At 46.0% G+C, this 27,678-nt stretch overlaps 1 protein-coding gene across 1 annotated transcript in view; it reads left to right on the top strand.

Moving 5' to 3' along the window:
- Positions 1–27,678, top strand: part of LOC147669007 (large ribosomal subunit protein mL37-like) — a gene marked incomplete at its 3' end in the record, with an annotated part of 60,987 nt that overhangs the window by 24,038 nt on the left and 9,271 nt on the right. The gene's annotated exons all lie outside the window — the stretch shown is intronic.

The following is a 27,678-nucleotide window of genomic DNA, read 5'->3' as shown; positions in this document are numbered from 1 at the left end:
GCGCATGCGTATAGACGCACATTACAGTTTTGCGCATGCGCGATCATACACGCTGCTTTCGTGCACATGCGCAGACAGCACCAGCATGACATGGCGGTCTGCGCGCATCCCTCCTTCTCTTTCTATCCCGAACAGGTGAAACAGATTACGAGACGAGTATAAATATAACAAACTAGGCGGCCCATTCACTGCATATCGGGCGCCGCGGATGGACTACTAGGTCCCAGGAGGAACCAGACCGAACTACTCATGAGTAACCTCCTAATCCTGCCATTGGGGTAAGCAACTTCTCTCCTTACAGGTTAGATAGCCTTGCATATCTCATTTATCTCCACAGGGTCTCTTTCTCTGCCAGGCGACCCATGAGGCTTTTTACTAAGAAATAACAGAGTGAGGACCAAGTACCAATACTTTCCTGTACCTCACCTTGTGATTTCGTTTTTTTAGCCCACCACCCCTCACTAACGGTTCATTATACCCTCACCAGCTCCATGGAGTCACCATGAGCTCACTATAGCCGCATATAGGTCGTACACCACCTTAAAAGTCGGCAAACAGTGGTTCTTTAATTTATGCAGCCCTAATATGACTCTCCCCTGTACGTCTTGTCCCTGTCCTATGTGTTCTGTGTAGAAAAGCTTGAGGGAATCCCCCTCTAACAGTTATAGCGCCTTAGCGTGCGCAACACATAGTAAAAACAACACACACTTAAAATTAAGTTTATTATAATTTTGCACTTTTTCACATTTCTCTTTGGTCCTGAGGAAAGCCAGCTTAGAATTAAAAGGCACTGGCTGAAACATGTAGACCACACTGGACGCCGGAGGTCATTGTAACTCTCCTTTAAACGTCCTTTTGCCTTTTTAACCTGCTAACAGAGGCCCAGTTTATTAAATATTGCTAACCCTCGGGTGCTGGGACCTCCTGTATAGCATTTTAAACTTCACCTATCACACCCCTTCACTGCACACTCAGCAATATACCAGCTCCGCAGTCACCTGGCGTTGTAGCACACCCGGGGCACATTCGGTGCCACTGTGGTGGGCCCGATGATGAAGCATGCCACCGACTAGGTCGGTGGGTGAGGGCTTTCTAAGGAAAACAGTGCTTTTTCCTCATCTATTTTGCTGACGTACCTGAGTCACCTAAATACTCCCTTCCCTTAAACTAGCTAGCCCACATTGATTGATATACCACCTATAATGCAGCATCAAACAAAGCAAAGGAAATAGTCAACAAAAATTAGAGAATCATCACGTCAGGAGCGCTAACCTGGCCAAAACCAAGGTTTGCCAATAAAAGAACGAGAAACCTCAAAGACATTCTGGTTCACACGAGACCTCCGCCACCAAAACAAGGTGACCTAACACCACAACTATGGAACAACCCTCCAGTGGTGGGACATTACCCATGTGGCTCCTGTTCCTTATGCAACTTGACTACGGTAACAAAAACTCTGCAACTTCTACCAAACTTCAAATGGACCATCAGGTACCACATGAATTGTAACACTACCCATGCAATTCACATCATTACCTGCCCGTGCAATTTACGCTACATCGGTATGACCTGTCGCAAAGTAAAACAACGGATAGTCGAACACAGGAGTAACGTCAAGTGCCAGAAATCGACAACAAAAATAGCACTCGCTACATAGAGGCCAAACGCAGAGTAAATGACTTGAGATGGGTTATTCTGGAAACCCTAGCCACGAAAAACGACAATGCAGCGAGGGTCCTATTTGAGAAGGAACAGAGATGGGTCCATTGCTTACGAACTAATGACTGCGGGCTCAACTACAACATTCCGTGGTTAAGCCTTAACCATTAAAGACACTTTATCTGACACGCTCAATGTTAGCCTTCTGAAAAACTACACCATTCAATGCAAGGAACATACCCTTGGTATCCCTTTACAACTGATGTAGTCGAGACACACTCTTGCTATCCCTTTTTCAACTCATGGAGTTAAAACCTCCTGACTACTTGGGCGGACAATTCGCATAACTTAAACTTAAACCTAAATTTAACTATAGAAGACCATTTACAAAAACTCCACATGATGTACGGGAATCACATGGGGGCCCCTACTTGCCATCATATATGGCGTAGTCATAGCTCTAGTCTGCTACAAACGCATTACCCAAAGGACTGTGACAGCCGTCACCGAATAGAGGATCTGTCTCTTCACTGTAAGCCATGTCGTGGGTTACAGCTAAGAAGCCCCTGGCATCGTCAGCACAAGCAGTGTAACACCTTCTTTCCATTTTGTATGAAGTAGATTTAATATCTCACTATTTTAATTCTTTTTTACAAAATAAGAATACAGGGTTTTTTGTTTCCACTTACCTGGCAACCAAACCTAGCTAGCTATCGGCAGATCAACGGCACATTCTTTTCTTTTCAATTGCACTTGCTACCCACTTAAAAGACAAGGAAGGAATCCTCGACCGCAACCGGGTACCAGGAGGCAGAGCGAGCACAAGTCGTTTAAACTCCCGTGCAGAGGTATAAACGCCAACACCGAGACATCACCGCGACAGAACCGTAACGTTTCTTAAACCCGCTTATAATTGCAATATATGTATGTTGTTCCTCCAGCAGGAACAAACCTCACTGGGATACCCGATGATGCCGTAATAGTCACACAAACAAGATACGCACCAATAGGGCATTATGGGAATGAGACCTACACAAGTGTTTTACCGCACGTTAACTGTATGTCACAAATTGTTAGCTTTTGCTAACTATACATGCTGAAACCACCATCTCTCACTTAATGCTCACATTTTGGGAAACATGAACCACTCGAGCTGTTATCCTCAAGATCATAATCGAAGGTTTCCAACCTCAGGGTCACCTATATTTCAGAAGACAGGAATCACTCGTGTTGACATTCCCATGTCCAAAATGGGGGTTATCAACCTCTGGGTCTCTGAAATAATTGTTTGAGCCACTAACTTCGCTTAGATGCAAAGACTAAAATGTAGCACACATCATTGAGGGTGCTACAGAACCTCTTATGATGGGAACACCACTCCAAGTAATCAGTATCCCATGCTAATTACAAACATTTGGATTGTGCAAAACCTAGAATAGATATTTTAACATTGAACAAACTTACATATTTAATAAGAGTGGATGCACGTAAACCAATGATAGTACACTACTTGTTAAATCTAGAGACTCTCTTAATGAATTAAACCACTTCCTTTTAAATCTACTGTGTGAGCAATTTGGTACAATGAAAGAATCTTTGCCACAGGGAATGAGTGAATCTTTTGTCATTTGAATATGAAAAGAATTGCCATTTTCAATTTTCTTTAAACATAATATCTGTTGGATAATGGTACATGTACAGCATTTTACCATTGGTACAGCACAATTAACGCTATCTATATATGTTTGTTTGTCTTGTCTTCCTCTTTATTTACAGGTACTACCAGGCCTTATAAGAGTCAGGTTAATATACCTAGACCTACCCAGACCCTCTAAATATAGGGCTTCATCACTGTAGGAAGGTGGCTACCTGACTATGGTTACCCCAGATTTTTTGCCTTGTGTTTAGCTGGTTTTCGACTTAGTTGGCCTGGTTCCCTGCTAATCAGGGCCCCAGGCTATCTGCTCTCTCTGTAAAATGGATTCCATGTACCCTAGGTGCATAACTAGATTGGCTTGGGTCACCTTATCAGCCCCTGTACAGAGCACTATAGGTGCCCAGGGCATAGGTGAATCTAAGGCCTACCAGGGGCTGCAGCATATCTTTTGCCACCCCTGGCTGGCTATCTAAAATTAACACAACTGGCTGATCACTCAGCTGGGGCAAGGTGGTGTAATCACCCCTTGCTTAGATATAGTATGCCTATATCTAAACCTATCTGGACACATATATACCTATCAGTCACTCCTATGGCAGGCCTTAACAATCCTGGAGGCAGAGTGCTTGGTTTTATGTGAGATGGTGCTCTAGCATGAGCTGAGCCTGTCAGCAGCTGTCTGGACCAATTCCCTAAGCTGTTCCGGGATAATGCCATACCATATACTCTTAAGTGCCTTATAATCCTCGCGGTTATATGGTAACTTTGGTTTGGCCTTATCAAAACATGTCGTGTAAGGTGTCATACGATTTGGAATACTACCCCCTCACCAGTCCTGGCGACGGGGTAGCATTCCACCCCTCTAGAGGGAGACGACATGTTACTTTGCTAAAACGCGGTTGATTTTAAAAAGAGCCTCAGATCCACAAAATGGATGCTTCTGCCACAGACACGAGTCTGAACTCCTGCAGCTGACCGAAACTCAGCCAAGGAGGCCTGGACAAAGGGTTTCCTGTCACAGGGAGGTGTCACACCACCCCAGACAGGAGATAGTGGATTGTAGCAGGGAGGTTTGAAAGAAACCAGACACTGCCTGGGGAGCACAAGGCTGCCCCTAGCATAATCTGGCCAAACCGTTTCTGGGGCACACCAGCCCCAGTCCCAGCGCGGCCTGGATCAAAGGGAAAGGGGTGTATCCACCCCCTTCCTGGGTCCCACCCATAGGAGGGGACCTAGCAGATAATCCAGCCCCCTAGATTGGTATAAGAATGGGAGCAGTGCCAACGCACTTAGATTATCCTGATGAAACATTTGAAACGAAACTCTGGACCCTTCGACATCCTACTCAACGTAGAAGACTGAAGAATCTCCCTTGTGATCAAGGAGTGACCACCCTGTGCAAAAAGGCACCATTCAGCACCTTGACGTCTGCTTTGTTGCAGTTCCCGCCGGAACTCGAGCGACAGAGATCGACGAGATCAAGCTTGCCTGCCTTCTTACAGCCCGATCCACAGTCCCTGCAGAGCTGAGACCCGTGGAGGCGACTGGAAGCGTGGGGCACGCCATCTTGAAAAGACCACGAGACGCTGACCGTGCGGCCCACGAGTGACCCTCGAAGCTGTACACCGGGGTTTGAGAAGCCCAACCCTGAGCCACTCTTGCACCGAAGCTCACCCCTCTACACTCGACGAGTGCTGCGTGGGGCCCTTCTGCTTTCTTTGGCTCAACACGTTGGCCCAGTCACTTGCCAGCTGGCTTGTGGCCCCTGTGCCGACGAAAACCTAAAACCGACTTGCTATTCTGGTTGCTCCAGACTTGCACCAGCTTCTCTGAAAAGGAGCCCCCGCTCTGACCCTCCTGGTCCAAGTGAGAAGCAATCCCCCGGTCCTGCGTGGATTGCTCTTGCCAAGTGTTGTTTGCTCCAATCTTGAAACTGACTGCGCCGACGGTGAGAGCCTGCGTGGGACAGATCGTGACCCTCTCCTGGACGTCGCAGATGCCCCAGAGCCCACGTGACAGTGGAGAGAAGCTCCTCGACAACCACCTGATTGCGCCCGACATTGCCTGGTTCCGTCCTGGTTATTTATTTATTTATTTTGAAGCTTATAAAGCGCACGGCTACCTCCGGCGGAAGTGTCCCGGCGCTAAGATTACAAGGGAGTCCCCAAAAAAAGTAGACCAAGGAGCATCACAGACAGAGAAGGAAATACTGAGCCTAAGAGAACTTCAGCCCTAATGAATAGTAAACAACCAGGTCTTAAGTTGGCGTCGAAAGGCTGGTTCAGAATCAGAAAACCTGAGATCAAGAGGAAGGCTATTCCAGAGCCTGGCAGCAGTGACGGTGAAAGATCTGCCGCCACCACGAGAAAGCCTAAATCTTGGCACCGTAAGAAGACGCAGGCTATTAGATCTCAGGTGTCTGACTGACGAAGAGATCATAAGACGTTTTCTCAGATAGAGAGGGCCAATTCCGTGGATGGCTCGGAATGTCAGGGTCAGAATTTTAAAATCAATGCGACGGGCTATAGGGAGCCAGTGGAGATCAGCCCGGTAGGTCTTAACCGAAGTACGGGCGGGAATGTTACCAATAAGCCGGGCTGCCGTGTTCTGGACGATTTGCAGGCGGTCAATTAGGTATTGAGGAGAACCTGCATATAGACTATTCGCATAGTCTAGATGAGTGGTAATGAGTGCTTGGATGACTGTTTTGCGAGATGATTGAGGGAGGTAGGGGAAAATTTTCCTGATCATTCGCATTTTGGAGAAACCAGCACCTACCACTTTGTTGACCTGAACCTTTCCAGACAACGCGTTGTCAAAGGTAAAACCAAGGTTACGGGCTGCTTGAACAGGAGAGGGGGGAGGATTCAAAACGGTGGGCCACCAGAGATTTGCAGGGGGGGGGGGGATTTCTTGCCAAAAAAGAGAACCTCCGTTTTGTCAGTGTTCATGGCAAGATGATTTGATGCCATCCATGTGCAAATATTGCCAAGGCAGTTTCTGAAGTTGGAAAAGGAGGAGTCAGAGTGGTCTCTAAAGGAAAAAACAAGCTGAGTATCATCAGCATAAGAGACCACTCTGACACCCCAGGACTCAACTACCCTGGCAAGAGGAGCCACATAGGCATTAAACAGTAAAGGGCTCAAGGCCGAACCCTGGGGGACACCGCATAAGAGAGGCTTGTCCTCAGATTCAAAAGGGTGCAGCGTAACCCTCTGGGAACGACTGGACAAGAAAGATTTAGTCCAGGCCAGCACTGTACCTCCTACCCCTAACTGTTGCAGGCGGGTGGCAAGTATGGTATGGGATACAGTATCAAATGCAGCGGATAGGTCGAGGAGGACCAACATGGCCTCCTCGCCCCTATCCACTGATTCCCTAATGATCTCAGAGACTTCTACCAGCGCCGTCTCCGTGCTGTAACCGGTTCTGAAACCGGACTGGGAGTCATGTAGGAGCTGGTTAGATTCTAGATACTGCGCCAGCTGTTTCTGTACCACCTTCTCCAAGATCTTAGCAGGTTTGGGCAGGAGCGAAATTGGCCGATAGTTACTAAATTGCAGGGGGTCAGCACCAGGTTTCTTCAGTATGGGAATTAGCCTGGCCTGCTTCCACACTGAAGGAAACTGTCCGCAGGACAGGGAGGTATTCCAAATGGAAAGGAATGGATTTACTAGAACAGGGGCAAGAACGCCCATGACCTTAGCCGGGACAGGGTCCAGGGGAGAACCAGACTTAACGCTGTGTAGCAAAGACAGCGCGAGGTCTGGAGTCAACTCATTAAAGGAATTAAAAGAACAGGGAGAAGAACATGAATTATCTTCAGGGGAGTTAGAGGATACCGGGGCAAAGGAGGAGGAGAGTTTGACTATTTTCTCCTGAAAGTAATCAGAGAGACCATTACACAAATCTTGAGAGGGGATACATTGGGATTTTGAGGCCGGGGGATTAACAAAGTCCTTCACAATAGAAAAAAGAGTTTTGGAGGAATTATGCGCCTGTAAAATGAGTCGAAAAATAAGTTCTCATAGAGGAGCGTTTCAGTTTGTGAAAGTGATTCCGGGCCGATTTATATGCCAGTTTGGCTCGAGGGTCATAATTCAGTCTCCATTTACGTTCCAACTGCTTACACTTGCTTTTCTCCTCACGAAGCAGAGGAGAAAACCAGGGAGCAGAGGGGCGAGATCTGGCAGAGGTGAGAGGACCAAAAGGAGCAACAGAGTCAAGAGCGGCACAGAGGGTCGAGTTAAGTCTAGTGGTCTCAAAATCAAGATCCTCAAGTTGATTGAGTTGGAAACGTAGGTGAGTTTCCAAGGAATCACAGGTTACTTTAGCCCAATTCCGACCTCTGGCTCTGTTAAGAGGGGAGGGGGAGGGAGGGGAAGGGGCCGTAATGGTAAATGGAATCAGAAAATGATCTGTCCAAGTAGTGGGGATCGGAGGAGAGGAGGAAATACCAGGATGATTGGAAAAGATGAGGTCAAGTGTATGGCCTGCAATATGAGTGGGACCGATAACTAATTGGGTCAAGGTAAGTCCAAGTAAGGCTTCTAGCAGGGAGGAGGCTTGTGAGCAAGAGGGATTATCGATATGGAGATTAAAATCTCCTAATACAGAAAAATGGGAATGTTTGAGGGAGTAATCTGCAATAGAATGCGTCAGAGCCTGTAAAGAGGAGGAAGTAGCAGAGGGAGGGTTGTAGACCAATATGCCCGCACAGATAGTGCTGGCGGTGTCCATTACCGTGAAGTAGGCGGCTTCAATGAGGCCGAGGTTGGGAATTTTCGTAAGCTTAAGTTTAAAATGTGATTTGGCAATAACCGCAATACCTCCTCCGGACTTAGAGTTGTCTCGGTTAATACCAATGAAGCAATAGCCGGGGGGAGTAGCAAGATGGATGTCTGGTTTGGAGGAATCTTTGATCCATGTTTCCATGGTTCCACCCTGGTCACTGCTGAGTGACCCAAACTCTGTCCCCTCTGCTTTCAGGTACTTTTCTTCTCTGATCCACCCTTGGATCACACCGGACACTTCTCCTTCACATCGCCTGCAGCATCTTCAGCTTCAAGCACCAAGAGCCTGCGTGTCAAAACCCGACGCCACTTCGACCCTATGCACCCGCTCCCTGTGGGTGAGGTAACATTGCAACGCCGGTGTTCCCACACTGGTACACACCTCCTAGGGTCTGTGTCTAAAGTTTGGTTCTTCTAGGTTCAGCGGAAGTGTCCTTAAACTCTATTTGTGTAACTTTTACGCACCATTGACATTGCATTGGTGCAAGCCGCGCTTTAAGCGCTGCACCAAAATCCTGCGGGCTTTTCCCGACTTCAGCATTGCTTGTCCCGACTGCTCCCAGCGATTCCCTAGGCCCTAGGCCTAACCACTGTTCGATAAGTATCTCTTATACCACTTTTTTAGTATATGGTTTGAGCGGCCACCCGCCCTCATCCATAACTGTGCAACTTTGTATGTTATACTGTGCTTTTGATTTAACGCTTGTGCCCCTTTGCTCATAAAGAGTACTGGGGATTACTTTAGAAATAAATACATATATTTGTATAATATATACTTGTGTGGTGTCCTTTCATTTGATATTACAGGACTGTGATTGGTAAAACAGCTCGCTTAACATGACCTCTTGAGTTAAGCCTTTAAGGCTGCTTAGTCTATGCTACCCTTAAGATAGCTTGTCTAATAAGGTTGACTTACAACCAGACACCATAAGGGATTGTTTGGACTGATACAAGGTGGTTCCAGAATTGGAAACATCATATATCAGGCCAACTTCTCACAATCACTTTTTCACCAAAGAAATTCTAGGTCCTGAAGAAAGCCTGCCTGACCCCTCCTGAGCATACAAAGGCTAAAACATGTCACCTTTTTATGGACAAAAAAGTGTGAAAGACTCTCTACTCCCCTTCCTATGCACACCTAGGTTTTTAAATGAGCCTGAACCCAGACTTAATAAATCTTTCCTTCAGTCTGTTTTATAACCACTGTTTTTCACTCACATTGTTACACACCATCACTGATCACTACTGTACTAACCAGTGGTTTACCTCCAGGTGGAGGAAGCATAAAAACTAACCCAATGATGATGCTGCCACGTACCTAAGAAAGGCGGAGAACCAAGATATACCGCCACCCGAGCCTTGGCACGTGATTGAGGGTTTTTTATCGGTACCATGAAATGAAAAACTAACAAAAACTGGTGACCCAGGACAAGTGATCCTTTCCCCCATTGATTTTTTGATGAGTACACTAAGTGGCCACAGTCATTCGGACCAGCTGTTTCCACGCCCAGCTTGTCGTGGATACCGTCTGGATGTCGTAAGGGTCTCGTGGTAGTCCTGCCGGCAGCAATGCAGCCAGCAGGGTTGGGTCAGCCAGGTCCGCCTCTGGTGTAGTGTAAGGAATCCGAGCATTGGGGTGGTAACTGTGGTGCGCAAAGCTGCACTATGTCACCAGGTAGTACAGGTGGAAGTTAGGAACGCCAACCCCCTGCCCCCCTAATATGGTATCTTCCAGCTAATCCTTGGCTGTTTGCCACCCCAGATCAGGCATGTAAAGGTGTGTTGAAAAATATTTTGGTAAGAGGGATGGGTATTTTGTGAAACATGTTCAGAAAACTGGGCAGCACTATCATCTTGATAATGGCGACTCAGCTTGCAAGCGAGAGTGGGAGTTTCACCCAGAACTCTATTTGCATTGTTAATTTGTCCAGTGCTGGCCCGTAGTTTAGGCATATTATCTGATATGCATCTTTATGAAAATGGATACCCAGATATTTTACTGATGTATCACACCACATCAGTGGAACTTCGCAGACTATGCCACTGCTGCATCCGTCAGGGGAAACATCTCAGGCTTGCTCCAGTTTATATGTAACCCTTACAGTGGGCCATATCGGACCACCTCTCTGAGTATAGGCGCCAGTTTTTCTCTGGAGTGCTGCACTTTTAAAAGAATGTCATCTGTATACCAAGTAATTAAGAGTGGGCCAGTCGTTAATTGTAGCTTCCTGTGGAGGTGCTTCTCCTGTAAGTGGCATTTTAGGGGATCTAATGCGATAATGAACAGGCGAGGCGAGAACGGACACTCATACCTCGTGTCAGGGGGCGGTCATTGTCCCATTCAAGCAGATACCCGCCATGGGCAGGGTGTAAAGAAGAGTTATAAGTGCTGTGAATCCCAATGGTATTCCCATTTTGCGTAGTGTGGCCAGCAGGAACCGCCACTAGCTCTGCCCGAAACACTGTCCCCTCTGCCCGAAACACTGTCCCCTAGCGCCTGTCCTGGGAACTTCCATTACTTTTCGACTCCCCTCCTTTCGGTATATGGAGCATTAGCAGCACTGGGGAGTGGTCCAATAGCGTTCTTGGGAGGTGTTGTATAGCATTGGACCAAGCGCCTTCTCGGTGTCCCAACAGTGCAGGCACCTCGGGAGAGATCCTATGTAATACCGCAAAGAGTGTACGTAGGTTCAGAGATGTGGATCTGTGCAGTACAAATCCTGACTGGGATTCCACAATCCCCCCCACACCCCACCCTAGTTTGGTATTCCAGAACACTGAAAAGTGGCATTTTCAAATTTTCTCTCATCCTCGTCTGTGGAACTGTCTGTGAATAAGATGGGAGAGATAAAGGGGCAGGAATGACAATGGCATAGGATGGTGAATAGTACTCTAGGCCCCTCCTCCCTCCCTGTTGGTTAATAGTCTGTCCACTGACTCCCTAGAACAAGGGATTGGAACTTGTAACACTGGTGATGCACTTTCATTTTCGAGTCAAGGGTCATAAATTACTATCTACCCTTTTGCATGGCTCTTTTAACCGCTACCGTGTTTTCCCGCTGTGCGCTGGATTTTCAAAAATCGCGGGTTACGTGACAAAGCCAGTTCGTCATGCGCGTAGCGCAGGTAACGTCCATGACGAGCTGGCTTTGTCATCCGCGCGGAAGTGGTTAAGAATTGCTGGAAAATAAATCTACAGGCTGATGATTTTGTGAGACCTGATACATTATGGAAGGTGGCAGGTTTCTTTTCCTATACACACCCGCTATCAGTGTTGCACAAGTGAAAATATCAGTTAGGTTAAGTAATCCTCACCTCAACCATGTTAACCATATTTTATCTAGACACTTGGTTCACCACTGAAACCATTGCCCAGGTTAAAAAAACGACCACTGCTAAGTATGCAAACTACTTTTTAACTTCACGAAAATGTGGCATGAATAAATAGCCGGGTCTGGTGGCTCAGTGGACTAATGCGTCTACTGCAGGGGCCAGTGTTCGACCTCACGGTCACAGGTTCAAATCCCGGCAGGTCAACTCAGCCTTTCATCCATTTGAGGTCGATAAAATGAGTACCATTGAGTTGGATAACAACAAACATCTGTTATTCAGCGCCAAGATGCTCCTAGTGGTGAATGTGCGCTTTACAAATACACATGTTATGTTAAATGCCATATTCTATCAATAAAACTACACATGTATGCCCCGATGCTTGAATTTCCGTGCATCAGCCAATCATAAAGGAGAAAATATGATATATTATCCTTTAAGTTAACAATGTCCCATTAATGTGAATGTACAATTTCTGGAAATGTATAAAGCTTATCAAGACATAAATGATTCTTTTATGTTAGTAATTAGGTGGCCTTTTAGTGAAGATAATTTTAAACTTTTATGTACAAATTACTTTTGAGTGTGAGAATTTTTGAGCTCTGAAATGTAATGTTGAAGTAACAAACAGTTGACTGTTCTACATGTTTAAATTGTCTTTATGTTTTATAGGTAGATAACTGTGAAAACTGCGCCTTTTAAATTATATTGCCCGATATAACTATTTAAATAGTTTGCAATGGTTTGAAAACACTAAGAATAACATTAGACATTTGGCGCTCTTGACGCTGTACCGCCTTTGCCAAACTGACTGCGGACTCCAACTAAATTGAAAAATTACCACAAAGCAAAAGAGAAAAGGTGTTAAAACAGTATTTTCATGAAATATGTTTGTGTATTTGGTTGTGTATACAAGGAGTGATCTACCTAAGAGCATCAGGACCTGTGGAGCTAATATTTGAAATAACTGGTGAGTCTGTTACACATTTCTGCCCCACACCGTGGTTGCAGCCTGTAATAAGTGCTGGTAATTGGTTATTTTTCAACATATTGACGGTCTTGACGAGGCACTGCGATAAGAGTGAGGCAGAAGGGCAGGCCTTTCAATGGGGTGAGGCATAATTCCTAATGTCACTGAAAGCCTTTGTACAGTAAACGGGCAGTGTTTCTCACGTTTTAACAGTGTTTGACAGATGCACATAGTTTATATAAGCAACAATTTGTTTATTTCAGTAACTTAAATGACCGTAGTATGGTTCTGCTGCCAGTAATTCAACCATCTTCAATCCCACTGAAGGCCGATTTACCCCATCTGAGCCGAACCTGCGAATTTTATACTACCCACCATTAGTAAATCACCCCCAGTTATCCTACAATGGATATTACTTTAACCGCATTTAGCAAGTGGATGCAGTCTGTGAAGAACAATGTAGTACCAATGGTTACAAATGGCCGACTGGCGCCCCCCCCCCCTTGAGATGTCTCCACACCCCCCACAGGGGGGGGCACGCCCCACAGTTTGAAGACCACTGCCCTACAGTGTCTAGACTAATACTTAGACACTGTAAGTGCAGTAATGCCATTAGGAGTACATGGTTCTGGGAGTTTGTCACTAGAAACTCCACAGCACCATAATGGCTTTACTGAAAATTGGGAAGTTTGGTATCAAACTTCTCAGCTCATTAAACCCACACTGATGCCAGTGTGGGATTAAATGAAAAATGCACTCAGAGGGCATCTTAAAGATGTGCCCTGAAAAACGTACAGCCTCTGGTGGGTTCCCTAACTGGTACACACCAGCCTGTCACCACAAGACATGTTTCTGGACCCCTGGGATGGTAGCCTTCACTCCCTGAGCCCAGAAACACAGCCTTTCCTGGGCAGAGGTGTTCACACCTTTCCCCAGGCCACGAAGAGCCAACTGTGGCAGGAGACCTTCAAAGGCCTTTCCGCCTTTGTAATGCGACCCCCAGCCTCTCCTGCTATCAGGAGCAGGCCCCCTTCCTGTCTCCCCTCCTTTTCGGCGGGGAGACAGGTGGGAAAAATTAGCACAGCCCGGAAGGTGTGCCCACCTCTGCCAATCACGTCCCTCAGGTGGGCAAGGCGAGGTGAAGCCCACTCTTCAGTGCCCGCCATCTTACAGAGGACAGGCACTCTCCAATCAGAAATAGGGATTTTGTGCCCACTCCCCCATGTGGGATGCGGCACGCAAAGGGTGTAGTCACCCTACGGTCAGTAGCCCATTGGTTACTGACCTCTAGACCCCTAAAATGCCCCCTAAATACAGTTTTTAGGGGACAGCCCTGAGCCAAGAAGGCAGATTTCTGCAACCTAAGAAGGACAAAAGAGGACGCCCAGCAGAGGAGACTGCAGAGAAGAACTGACTTGGCCTTAGCCCTACCGGCCTGTCTGCAGTTTCCAGAGATTCTGCACCAAAAGTCGCCTTGTCCTGCAATCAGCGTTCTCCAGAACCCCTGGGAGGACTGACTGCCTTCAACAAAGACCGGATCTCCTGTGAAGAGCCGCTCTGTTCAAAAGAAACGGCCACGAAAGACTCAGAGGCTGCTGAGGACAAAGAAAACCGATGCCAGGAATCACCACTGCACCTGACACCCACGGCCCAAATCTGGGTGGCCCACCGGTCCCCGCAAGGGGCCCCAGCGCTCCAGAGTCAGTCCACTGTCAGTTGACCCGGCCAGGACTTCCTGACGTCGCCTGTACCCTTTGCATGGTGGCCCCCCAACGGCGAGTGGTCCAGTAATCAGAAATCCGACCTCAAAATACGCCCCTGCATCCAGCCGCCCTGCACCCTGGAGAAAAGAACCTGAGGGGCACCTACCTCCTTGAGCCCTCCAACTTACCAGTCCAGCTGTTGGTTCCTCCCGGAAGTCTTCCTGGACCGAGTCTGCAGCCAAAATCCAAAACCGGCAACTCCCATTAAAAACAGGGCACCCATCACCAAAACAGCACCTAGCTGCGATTACGACACTGCTGGTGCACTTTGTGTGCTACACTGGATCCCCGTTTGTCCTGAGCCTAACACCAGGAGCTTTTCTCCCACAAGATTGTGGCTTCTCGTGAACAGCCATCAACCGGAGACCCCCTATCCCCCATTGGATAACATTGGGCCTCAGCACCCGGCTGCCCTAAGGGCGACTGAGGGTGTTTCAAGAGTGCATCATTGACCTTGGGGAACCCTGGTTCCTTACACCAGAATACCAGCTCCCACAAACAAGTAGTTGCTCGCAAACCGTTAATTTAATTTTTCTCCATAGGAATACATTGAATGTTTTTCCTTGAAAATTGTTTTAAGTGTGGAGTTGGTTTTGTATCAGAACTTGAAAAACTGCAAATAACTAAAAACTGCTTTACTTACCTTTCCTCTAGGAACAGTCCCAGTGTGATATCTAGGCATATCATACTGAGTAGGAAAAGTAATCAACAAAGTAATCTAAAAAAGTAACATACATAGTAATCTGAAAAGTAATTTCGAAACAGTGACCTACCTGTTATTCATAACTGCATTTGAACTTGCATTCAATTGTAAAACATTGCATACGTTTTGCAAAGCAGTTATTTCACTTACCTGCACCAGGCTTGGCTTGGTTCTAAGAAATAAAATAACTTAATACTAGTTTTGATACAAACAAATTGGTCTGAGTTCAGTCTTTGAGTGTGTGACATCAGTTGCTGCCTGAGTGTGTACAACAAAGGCTTAACATTACCCTCTGATAAAGCCTTACTGCTCGCCCACACTACAACAAATGGAGAGTAAGGTGCTATCTACGTTTACCTCTGCCTACCTTTGGGGTACCACTGGAAACTGTGCACACTATACCTCATTTTGGTATGGTATATACAGAGCCAGCTTCCTACAGCATTCACCAAGTTATGTTTGCACAACTCAACCATCGCTCGCCGGGAACGCGGTTCGGTGTCTGGGGTGTTTGCAGTGCTGTCGCGTTTGGGGTCTAGTAATAGATTGAAGTCTCCCCCCATACAGATATAGTCCGCTTCAACCATGTCTAACTTATCCTGCAAGTTGTAAAAAAAGTTCTGGGCTGTCCATGTTTGGTGCATATATATATATATATATATCGATAAAAGCTACCAACAGGTAACGCCACTTTGTGTCCACGTGGATCATTGACAGTTGAAATGGCAGTCTTTTGTGTATTAGTATGGCAGTACCTCTGGCGTATGTACTGTAAAATGAGAAGTACTGATCTGTTCCCCATGCAGATGCAAAGCCAGGTGATGGCGTCAAGGGTAGGTGCGTTTCCTGTAGCAAGGCTATGTCAACCTGGTGTCTCTGCAAGTAAAGAAGGACCTGTCTACATTTGCACACATTATTCAAAACCCTTACATTTCAAGTCACCAGTGTTAAATCCGCAAATGAGAGTAGCTTACCACGCATGTTCACGGGGGTGGGTATGGTATCTGTGGAATACTGCAAAGTGTTTGATAACAGTTGCCTTGTCAAGAAAACCTTGCACAACTCCCCAATTCAAAACTATCCTCCTCCTTTCCCACCCCTTACCCATCCTTGTTGCATTATAACTGGGACATCCCAACCCCAACAATAATATCATAAGTAACAGAATGTTTTACACATTAAAGTGTTGGCAACGCTACACCAGTCTCCCGCCACTGTAAAGTAGCCAAATTACGAAGAGATGAGTTTGTTTGCTGTACTCTAACGTTAGGTGCTTTTAGCTGAGGCCCATGTGGTATACCGTTTCAGTAGAACAAAGGTAATTGCTGGCCCCGGAGTTGCTTCCCATAAGCGACCCTCATGGTGCATCTTTCCAGCGTGTCCCTTGTGCCTCCATGTATGTGTGGCAGTACTCCTGTACTGCTGATGGACTGTCAAAGATTTGCTGCTTGCCTTTCACAATGACTTGCAGGTGGGCCGGGTACACCATACCGTAGCTGAGGCCCAGGTTTCTCAGTGTGACCTTGACTCTGGTGTATTTGTGATGGGTATCTTCCACGATCGCAGTAAAGTCTGGGTACAGGGAGATGGAAGAGCCCTGCCAGGTAAGTGGGCCTTTTTCACTAGCGAGTCATAAGGCAGTGTCTCGGTCCCAGAAATTTAGCAGCCGGGCGATGAGTGGTCTTGGTGGCAAGCCCGTAATGGGGCGCAGGGCAAGGGTTCGATAGGCTCTCTCTACGGTCAATGTAGCAGTAAAGGATTCTTTGCTAAATAAGTCCGTCAAGAATTTTTCCACAAAGAGAGCCAGGTGGCCAGTGTTTGTAGTTTCCAGAATCCCTCGGATTTGTATATTATAGGCCGGGTTCTTGCTTCCAGATCTTCGTTGCAACAGTTTTGAGAAGCCTTTCCATACGATCTAGTTTCTTTAAAGATCGTGCAGCCCCATCCTCCAGGTCTGAAACCCTGCCCTCCACCTTGTCCAGTCTCTTATCATGAAAGGTTGATACATGCCCCCAGCGTGGCCTGGCGCATGTCCAACGAGTCATAGGTTCCATCCAGGGCTTTGAAACCAGCCCTTAGGTCCACCATGAGCGCATTTGCCCCCGTCGGCTCCACAGCAGCGGGGTACCCAACTCCACCACTTTCAGCCAATGCTACATTGGTGTTTTCTTCAGGGCCTTTAGTTTCTTTGAATTGTAGGCGCTGTTGCTTAGGTTCACTGCGGAGCCTTTCCTGTGCCACTTTGGAGATGCCACTGTGGAAATGCGTGGGTGTGCGGCGTGAGCCAATAAGTAGCGGCGCAGCCCCAGAGTTTCTGTGAGGCGGGGCCGCATCCCCCTAGTTCCCTTTGGTGCCAGTTTTAACAGGGGGGCCTCCCGACCCATCTGGGCCGCCACGGTATTAAGGTCCAGGCGCAGTGTGTAAGCTGGGCAGCTCCTTCGTGCTGTCCACTTTGTATGGAGGAGATGGGAGCAGCTACGGAATTCCCTCAGCGCCTGATTTTGACCCCCATAGCACCCAGCGTGCCAGCTAGGACGCAAGCCTCTAAGTCATGCCAGCCCTCCTGTCAGCTGGGGCCACAACGCCGATAGAGTTTGGTCCGGGGGAGTCCCAGGCCGGTCAATCACTGCCCGCCACGCGTCGGCCACTGTCCACCGAGCCAGCGAAGAGGTGAGGATTGGAGAGGGCAAGGGAGGCGGGGTGAGGAAATCAGAGGCAGTGATTTGTTCCAGGCCTGCCCAGCGCAGCCGTGGTCTCCGTCACTGAGGGGCCTCCAGGGGCAATGTGGGGCAGGCTTACCTGCGAGTCAGCGTGATCTCCTCTCGTGACTGCTCCTCCCCCAAACTCTGCCATCTTGCCGCCCACTGTGGCATTCCTATTAGCAAGCGCTCTACTCTGCCATCACGTTGCCTGGAGGGGTTCTACCCATCCCCATGCAGGAACTTCGACAACCAATCTGGGGAGCTCCGAGTGATGCGCAGCAGGGCCGCAAGCCCGGTTTGCAACAACACCCGCCGATAGGCCGCTTGGGAGTGCAGGCGGTTCGGGCTAGTTATCAGGCTTTTGCTTCTGGTGGTGTGTGCCTACCAGAGCCGCCGACATAACAGGCAATGCCTACAGGCAGGATGGCGTTGAAAAATGTAGATTACCGCAAGGATTGCTGGAAGGCTGGCGGACCTTCAATGCTACGTGGCCATCTTGGTCGGCAGCTTGGCCGTGCCCCCTTCTACCTTATTCCTTCAGGCCCTTACCCTCCCCTCACACTTCTTCCTTTGTTACACCCTTATCTTCTTTCCACACTGTTACCCACACTTTCTCCACCACCTCCTCTCTATCCATTTCTTCCATCAACACTTGCTCCTCTTTTTCTCCCATGTCCTATTCTCCCTTCTTTGCACTTCTTCATTCCTTCCCTTTCCTCATCCCTTGCACCCTTTCTCACTTTCTTCACTCAATTTTCTATTCCCAGCTAATCTCTCGCCACTTTTTCATCTTCGCTCTTCAGTTTCTTGCTCTTCCATACACTGAGACCTAAATCGCCTTTTCAATCGGTCCCATCTAGATATTGTCTAATCAACATGTTCTGCATTTTTTAGATTAAATGAAGAACTGCACAAAGAAAATAGTGATTCAAGTACTATAGATGGTTTCTGTCTATATAAACGCAAAATGAAGTTTGCTAATGAGAAGAGCATTTATTTTGAAGTAGTATTTTTGTCTGATCTATAGTGCCTATATTATGTATCTCCTTTTAGTTAAAGAATTCATTCTAGAGAACACTACAAGATAATTCTGCAAATAGGACACAAGACTAGACTCAATACAGTGCCTGGCACTTTCACACAGAGCAGTTATTAACCATAGTTGCCCTCCAAATGCTTCTATTGACATCCATTTACCCAATTCATATCAACTGATGCCTCACTTCAGCTGTAACGTCCACCTGCATTTGTTACATCTTTCACACTCCAACACACCCAATTCATCCATCCCATCTTTATTTCTACACCCCCTTTCTATTGGTTTACCATCACCTCTCCTTTTTAGGTCAAAGCCTACTAGACAGTCCAGCGGTCTGGTTTGCTAACGACTTCTTGTGGGCATCCTGAAAGCTTCTCTGGGAATGCATTCAGCTCATTGCTTACCAGTGGCTTTGTGGTTTGTAACTCATAGTTGCTTGTTTTCTATTTGCTGGCTTTATTAGCTTGAGGCTGTCCAACTTCAGTTCGTCCCTAATGTGGTCCATATCCTGTTTACTGTATCCTTCCAAAGACTCGCTTTCTGTAGACAGGCCTTTAAAACTTGTTCTTAGTTTGTCAAATTTGCTGTGTATTAATTTTGTTTCCCAGTTCGAACCAATCTTCAATGACAAATTTTATAAATACAACCACACGGCCTCCACCCCACCATTCCACGCAGAACAATTCATTCAAATGCAATCCTTATTTGATTACGGGTACAAAATACAGTATATACTTTGAGGATGGGATTAAAACATCCCAAGCAAAATAGAGACCACATTCATAACTATAACCCCCATTACAGTACCACAATACATTAAATCCTACCTAACTAATACGCTTCTCGCAGTTACCCCCACTACTTGCTACTACTCTTTCCAGTATTCCGACCCTCCTCTGACATTGCCATAATCCAATTCTTCAAAGGTTCCCAGACTTGGAGATTTTTTTCTTGGGCACTCTACTTTTCCGAGCACATACTGCTGTTTCTATATTTTTCAATAGATAAAAGTTGATCCATCCATTGGTAACTCGAAGGCGGGACAGTGTCTAGCCAGGCTGTGGCTAAGCAGAACATTAGTGCTGTCATTGCAATAAACATAAAAGCATGTGCAAGGGGAGGAATATTGCTCTCTAAAACCCCTAACATAGTTAATTGGGGGGTAATAGTGATCTGCAACCCCAGTCTCGTCACCAGGATTCTGCTAATATCTCTTTTTAAACCATCCAGACTTGGGCAGGTTGCAAACACATGTAGAAGATCCACCCCATATCCATGGCACAGAGGGCAGTGCCTGCCCGCTACCCCTCCCCACTTAGCAGTCTTCCCTGGCGTGATGTAAAGATTAAACCATGTTTTAAAATTCTGCATTTGCAAATTGTCAAACATTAGAATTGCGTGAGCAAAGTCTAATGAGACTTCACATTCCCATGTTTCCACTTTCAGCGACTCATGCCACCGCCTGGTAAGTTTGTCTATGTCTTCAACCATTCTGCAGTTCAGCTTCCTGTATAGTAAGCCAACTGTGCATTTATGATCAATAAGTAAATCCACTACATCAATCCTGGAGAACCCCCTTAACAACCCCTTTTCCCCTAAGAAATCTCTAATCTGTAAATATAAAAAAATCTCTATGCTCCAAAACAAACTTTCTTTTTATAACAAAAACGCATAGATACCCGCATCCCCCACAAATCTCCAAGAATGGAAGGGCCAGACTATTTCCAACGATTGACATGTGAATCCCTAAAAATATCTGGTAAAAGTGGAATTTTTCTGTTATGGAGTATAAAAATTAAAGCGGCCTAATCCCAATTTCTTCTGGACCATAGACCATATTCTATATGCACAAATCAGCTTTTTAAACTTGACTCTCCTAAAGAATCCAAAGTCTAGTTGCCAATTAGATAGCCCCTAGTCTCATTGCCTAGCAATAGTTTGAAAATCGTTGGGGGGGATCACCAACTACTGATTCACTTTCCTCTTTGTAATTCAGCAAAAATGCCATCTGCTGAAGGGCAGTGGCCCAGTAACACAGTCGAAAGTTTGGCACTGCCAATCCACTGTGTTCCTTGGGGAGTGTCAATAACCAGGGGCACCCTTCTGGGGCTAGAAGAGGCCCATAGAAACCTATAAATCATCTGATCCAAAACCTTGAACCAGTAGCCCTCAACCTCCAGGGGCATAGCCCTAAAGAAATATAGTACTTCAGGAAACAACAGCATTTTAACAATATTACTTCTCCCGTTCAGGCAGCGGTGGCTAGCTCAGGTAAGAGCGGAGAGACTGGGCAAGGCACGGCTGGGGGGAGCTGACAGACGGAATAGGTATTATTTATTTATACCTATTCAGTCCTCTGTTGGCTTGACGCCTCACCGCACTGACCTGAGCAGGTCGCCGCTGCGATCAATGTAAGGCTACGATAATTAATTCTCGCCACCTGTAAGGAACACACATAGTGCTGCGCTTGATCTGCACAACTCTATCCTGAAGGCAGTTGATACACTGGCCCCTGTTAAGCCGCACTATTCTGCCAGAAAACGCCCTTCGGCGTCCTGGTTTTCTGACACCCTCAGGTCCCTTAGGCAGGGATGTAGAAGACAGGAGAGAGCCTGGAGACTTCATCTAGATCCAGAAGAAAAGCTAAAACATAAGATCCTACTCAAAGAATACAAGTCTGCGGTACTTGTGGAAAAGAAACTACACTTCTCTAAGGTGACTTCCTTTCTTAGCTCCACCAGGGAGTTGTTTAGTATCGTTGACTCCCTGTCAGCCCTGCAATCTCCAGACCCCATTGTGGCATCTCAGGAGCTCTGCGACCAGATATCCACTTTCTTTCATGTAAAGATAACCGATATCTATTCTAGTCTAGAAACTCTCAATCAGGAACTAGAACCCTCAGTTTATCCTTGTCCCACCCCCCGTGGAAGAAGATCTTGCTGAATTATCTCATGGCACTCATCAACTTCCCTCAGCTTACGCTAGAACAACTTAATCTGCACCTAGACAGGCTGAAGTCAGGCTCTCCCCTGGACCCCTGCCCCCTTAAGACTTTTAAGGAATGCAGAGATGTTCTTCTTCCTGCCTTCCTGGAAAATGGCCATAGTTAAGCCTCTTCTTAAAAAAGCCTCCTTCGACCCTGGTATCCTAAAAAAACTTTCAGCCTATTTCCCTGCTTCCTGCACCTGCAAAAATGTTAGAGGCCCATCTTAACATCCATTTGAGTACCTTTTTGGAGAACGCTAGCCTTCTTGACCCCTCCCAACACGGTTTCCGCAGGGCTCACAGCACCGAGTCGGCTCTCACAGTTATCACCAATAACATCCGCGCTAAGGTCGACAGTGGCCAGACTACCCTCCTGGTCCTGCTCGACCTTACAGCCGCGTTTGACACCCTATCTCCCTCCATCTTAGTCAAATGCCTCAAGGAGATAGGAGTGAACGTACCAGCGCTCAGCCTATTGAAATCTTTTCTGGATGACCATGTACAAAAGGTCAAGTTGGGCGACTTTCTCTCACCAGCAAAACCGGTGCACCGTGGGTCCCTCAGGGGTCATCCCTGAGCCCCACACTTTTTAACATTTATGTGACACCGCTTGCCAGACTCGTAAGATCCTTTGGGCTGGAAGTTTTATCTTTTGCCGATGATACCCAGATCATGGTCTCCCTCTCACACTCCGCCGACATCACAGCCCGGAACTTCAAAAACTGCATGGAAGCAGTTGCTGGCTGGATGGTGAGGAATTTCCTCAAATTAAATGGGGAAAAACTGAGGTGTTGATCTTCGGAGGCAAGGAAGAGATATGGTCAATAGACTGGTGGCCTCCTGCTCTTGGGGTTTGTCCTAAGCCCTCCCAGTCCGCTCGAAATCTGGGTGTCATTTTCGACAATAAACTCTTTTGACAAACAGGTCAGCAGGACGATCTCCACCTGTTGTGGAGCTCTTAGAACCCTGAGGAAGTTGGTGCATTATCTTTCCCCTGAGGCCCGGAAAACTGTTACGGTAGCACTAATCTCCTCTAGGTTAGATTACTGAAATGCACTGTATTTGGGTATCAATAAACAGCAGGTACATTGCCTACAAGTGGTACAAAATGCAGCTGCTCGGTTTGTTGCTGACGCCCCCCGACTTTCATCAGCAACCTCCATCAGGAGGGATCTTCATTGGCTCCCCATGCAGGCCAGGATAGAGTTCAAGGCTCTTGGTCTTCCTCACCGTGCTTTGTATGCCGGTGGATCGGAAGATCTCAAATCTTTGTTAACACCCTATTCCCCTGGTAGGGTCCTTCGATCTGCCAACAAAAATCTTCTTGTGATCCCCAGAATCTACAAAGCCAGATGGGGCGGGAGGTCTTTCCACTCCCTTGTCCCCAAGATCTGGAATACTCTTCCGGCGGATATTAAAGGTCAGTCGGTTTACTCTCTCTTTCGAAAGGCCCTGAAGACTTGGTTCTTCAGGGAGACTTATCTGTAATTCCTTTCCCCTACCTCACAGCCTATACCATCGTTAGCGCCTTGACGCCTATGGGCAAAGTTGCGCTGGATAAATCCTTTTTCAATTCTATTCATTCTCCCAAAGTAAAGCTTCAGTCTTCTGATCAAAGGATCCCAATTATTTTCCACAGTTTTCTCCGTATCTGAAGTAACATCGATCCCTAGATATACCGCATTTGCCACCACCCACCTACTGTCCAATTGCATCTTACTGTTAGTAACGATTTGCGTTTTATTTTGGTTTAATAGGTACCCAGACTGGCTACCAAATTTTCTTGCCTCCATCTTGATTTCTTTTACCGCTCCTTCTGGCTCAGGAATAACAATTGCAAAATCATTGGCATATGTCAAAATGTTGGTTTCCTTTCCCCGGACACATACCGGTAAAATTGTTATATTACCCTTAATTTTCCTTATCAGGGGGTCTGGAAGTGAACAATAAGAAAGAACAGGGGCAGCCTTACCACCCATCAATGAGATCCTAGCCACTGGATTTCGATTTAGCATTTTTAATGCTGTTCTATATCGATGCCCAATTCCTTTTTTCTATAACCGCCCACAGATCAGACCAGGAGACCCTATTAAATGCTTTCTCAGCATCCAATAGTACCATAGTGTCTCTTGTTATCTTGGCCACGTCAAATAGTATAATAACCCGTCGACTAAGGTCGGCTGAGCCCCGACCAGGCATAAACCTGTGTTGTACTGGAGAGACTTTCTTCTTTATTACACCCGCTAATCTCCCAGCCAATATTTTGGCATTCATTTTGGCATCACTATTTACCAAAGTAATTGGCCAATAGGACCCTAATTCCTGCACAGGTTTACCTTTTTTGGGAATCACTATTATATTTGCAGACGCCCATGAGTCGGGTGCATCAACCTCCTTTGGGTCTGTGAAAATGCTTCCAACCCAAGAGTTTGAATACAGGATGCAAACACCTTATAAAATTTACGAATTATCAGATCCATCCGTACAGCTTTCCCTGCAGGTATAGATGAGATATCCATAATAACTTCCTTACTTGTGATCGGATGATCTAACAGCTCCTGGTCTTCACTTAATTCCTCATGTCATTAAATCCAAATTCCCCTTCATATCTTCATTCTCCTTACCACCCTCCTCAGTATGCAGTTGCTGATAAAACCTTTGAAAAGTAGAGCATATTCCAGCCGGGTCTCAGATTTCCCTGATCTCTCCTTGCGCAGTTTTCTGGCTTGAGCACACTCCCAACCAATGCCCCACCCTCTTGATGAATTCATAAGCCTTATTATTTCAGGCCGCGTATTTGTCTGCTGCTTTCTTAGCAGAGATATCAACTATGTTGGCTTTAGCAACTGCAACGCTCAATTGGGCCTTTTTAATTTCCAGGCCACAAGAAATTGCTTCAATCCGCTGCATTTCTGCAGCTGCTAACGCCTCATACAAATCAGCCACAGCGTTTCAAGCAAACGCCATCTTGCCTGCGACCCTCCCAGCAGGCTATGTCTTCAGAGGGAGCTTGGTGTTTACTTTTTTTTCTCTGACCTCAAAGTGAGAGAATATATGTGACAATCTTGCTGTGAAGGAAAAGTCTTTTTTCCCTAGCACATAACAAACTTTAAATGTCTTTAAATAAACTGCGCTGATATATCAGAATATATCTGACTTAGAAAAGTACTAATGAAATACATTTCTGAAAATTAAAGTGTGTTGGAAACAAATATTTGAACATGAGCAAAATGCATCAATACACTACATTTTTTTTTTTGTAAACCGATTTTATTCAGTAATATCCAAGCATGTAGGAGCAATACAATGGGATTTTAGAGCTTACATCGTGCTTTCGAAAACAATTATCCATAATCATGTCTGATGGTCACACATTACCAGTTGCCGATTCTCGCCATATGTGGACCTTTCACCAAATGGTGACAGGATTTTTTTGGTCAAATCAGAGTTCTCAGGTGAGCTATGCTCTACATCCCTGTGGTGGGAGACCGACATCTCAACAGTCCGTTCCAGTACGACCTCGCAAGAATCACAGCAAACAATAAAATAACGAAACACTCTCCTCCCCCCGCCCCCCCATTCAACTCCCACCCACCCCCACGCCCCGAGGCATGTCGCTCAATCATCTATGTCTCTGTGGCAAATAACATCCGGTCATGCAAGGCATCAGGCACAATAATTCCAGTAGGAATGAATGTAAAAAGGGCAATATATGCTTTCAATCCCCAAGGCTACATGCACAGACAGGGCAACTTTTCAACACCCACACACCGTTCTACTCATTCAAGTGGTGGTTCGTTATCATTAGTCGGGTGCTTGAGCAGCTCTGCTAACGCCACCCACACTCTTGGGGTGTCTAGCATTTTTTGATTGCCTGTTCTCTGGCATTTGCAGTCTAAGAATCCCTTCACAATCTGCCCATTTTATAAATTCTTGCAGCCACCTCGAGACACTAGGGGCACTGGTGTCCTTCCACTCCCAGAACATATGTAAAAATTTGGCATTTTCTAAGTTACACCACGGACAGGCTGATCGGGCCCCAAAATACTCATTAATCTTGGGCGGGGTGAGATATGCTCTGCGGAGGACAAAAACATGGATTTGCTGGAATTGCGCATTTCTGGAACTTTTCCATGCTCTTTCTACTAGTGCCTCCCACGGCTTCTCATCTATGGGCATCCCGAGGTCTGTCTCCCATTTTAGACGTCTTATCTCCTGGGTGAGCCGCCAATAAAAATATTTTTCATACGGAAAATCTGAGCTAAGCAGCACATTCATGGCTTTTAAAACCCGAGTCATGAATTCAAATTACCAGCATATGAGGGTGATGTTATTCAAATAAGCAACTCCGAATATCCATTACTCATATCCCTCAAGAAATAGACCAGCACACTTCATTACCTGGTTACAAACTAAACTGAGACAAAAGTGGGATATTACTTCTCACAGTTTCATGCAAAAATACTTTTTAAAAGAAGCCTCATCATATCATCTATCTCGGTATCCTTATCACAAAATACCTAGCCATTTAGACACAATTTAAAGGATCACAGTGATTATGCTATCCACCCTATTTTATGCTATCTGGAATATATTTACATGTATACCAGATTTCCTCTGTAATAACAAACAATACAGTATCTCAGTGGGTAAATTACAACTTCAAAAATATCTCTGGGGATTCTACCCTCCAAATTTATATCTGTCCTGATTAAGGATTACGCAAGCAGTCCAATAGCTTTCTCCACCAGAATTTGGAATAGACTAAATCAGTGCTCTAGAATGGCATCAGTAATCCAGTTGATCTACCTTATCATGCTTGAGCAATTTGACCACTAGAATATCTATGTAAAGCAAAGCTCCACAACTGCTGGAGATGTATCCAAAGCAATTCAATTCTTGAACACATGCGGTTTCGATGTCCAACACTATTGATGTATTGGCAGACATTGTCTGCTTCTATTCTTCGGATACTGTTACCAGACAAGACTGCTTTCTCGAAGCTCAACTCTTCCTTCATCAATCCCAGAAAAAAACAGACTTCTAAACCTAGTTAGCACTACAGCTCTCCAGGGCATAACAACAAGCTGAAAATTAAAAGATCCACAACCATTTTCAAACTATATGCAGTTTGCATAAGATCCAAACCAAATGAGCGGACAACAAAGATTTTTCAGAGAGATCAGTTGTCCCCAGTTGTCCCCTAACAAGCTATCTTTAAAGTACATATATTGCAAAGAGTAACAAAGGAATAACGAAAGCTGATGGAACCACAGACAACAACTGGATATTACACTATGGTACTGTCAACCAATTCCTGTATCTAACACATTTTCTGCGTGTTCTTTCCCCATCTCTTCACAATTGTAATTCTAAACCTGCTTTCTAATCACACTCAGGAGCTCATTATTTTCTAAATCCTGTACTAATTCACAACTCCTACAATCAATCAATCATATCATTTGTAAAGCGCACTACTCACCCGTGAGGGTCTCAAGGCGCTGGGGTGCGGAATGCTGCTACTGCTCGAAAAGCCAGGTCTTGAGGAGTTTTCTGAAGGTCAGCAGGTCAGCAATTTTGAAGTTGCATTTTGTTAAAGTGCAAAATCAAAACGTTGCCAGTTATGGTGAGCACCACAACCATACACACCTCATGTACCTCGAATGACCTCACAGATGAGATCACGAATTACATCACATTTTTGTTAACCCTCCAATTCAAGTGGTTTTTTTTCAGAATTTGGTTGACTTGTGCAGCAACGTCCAGACCCATTGTTGGGGAGCCATTTTCTCCCAGAAGCTGCCAGTGTAGATTGACACCATGGACACAATTACCTATTTCAGAAGATGCTACCCTCGAAGCCTTGTAGCAGAAAAGCCATATCTCTGTTTATGTCACTAAAAGTGAAGATTGGGAAATTACTAAATAACTTTTACTTATTACACCTTCCTTAAGATCGGCTTAGAAGTGTTAGTTAATGTACTACTCAATTGACTATTTGTTTGATTCCAGTATTGGCAATTCAGAGTATTTGCCTTAAAAACTGTGCCTGGACTCAAAAAAGAGGCGAAGCTGCA

The sequence above is a fragment of the Lissotriton vulgaris genome, unplaced genomic scaffold (genome assembly GCF_964263255.1).
Source record: "Lissotriton vulgaris unplaced genomic scaffold, aLisVul1.2 SCAFFOLD_1504, whole genome shotgun sequence".
Lineage (NCBI taxonomy): Eukaryota > Metazoa > Chordata > Amphibia > Caudata > Salamandridae > Lissotriton > Lissotriton vulgaris.
The sequence above is the reverse complement of the archived record's forward strand: the minus strand, read 5'-3'. Positions and strand labels throughout refer to the sequence as shown.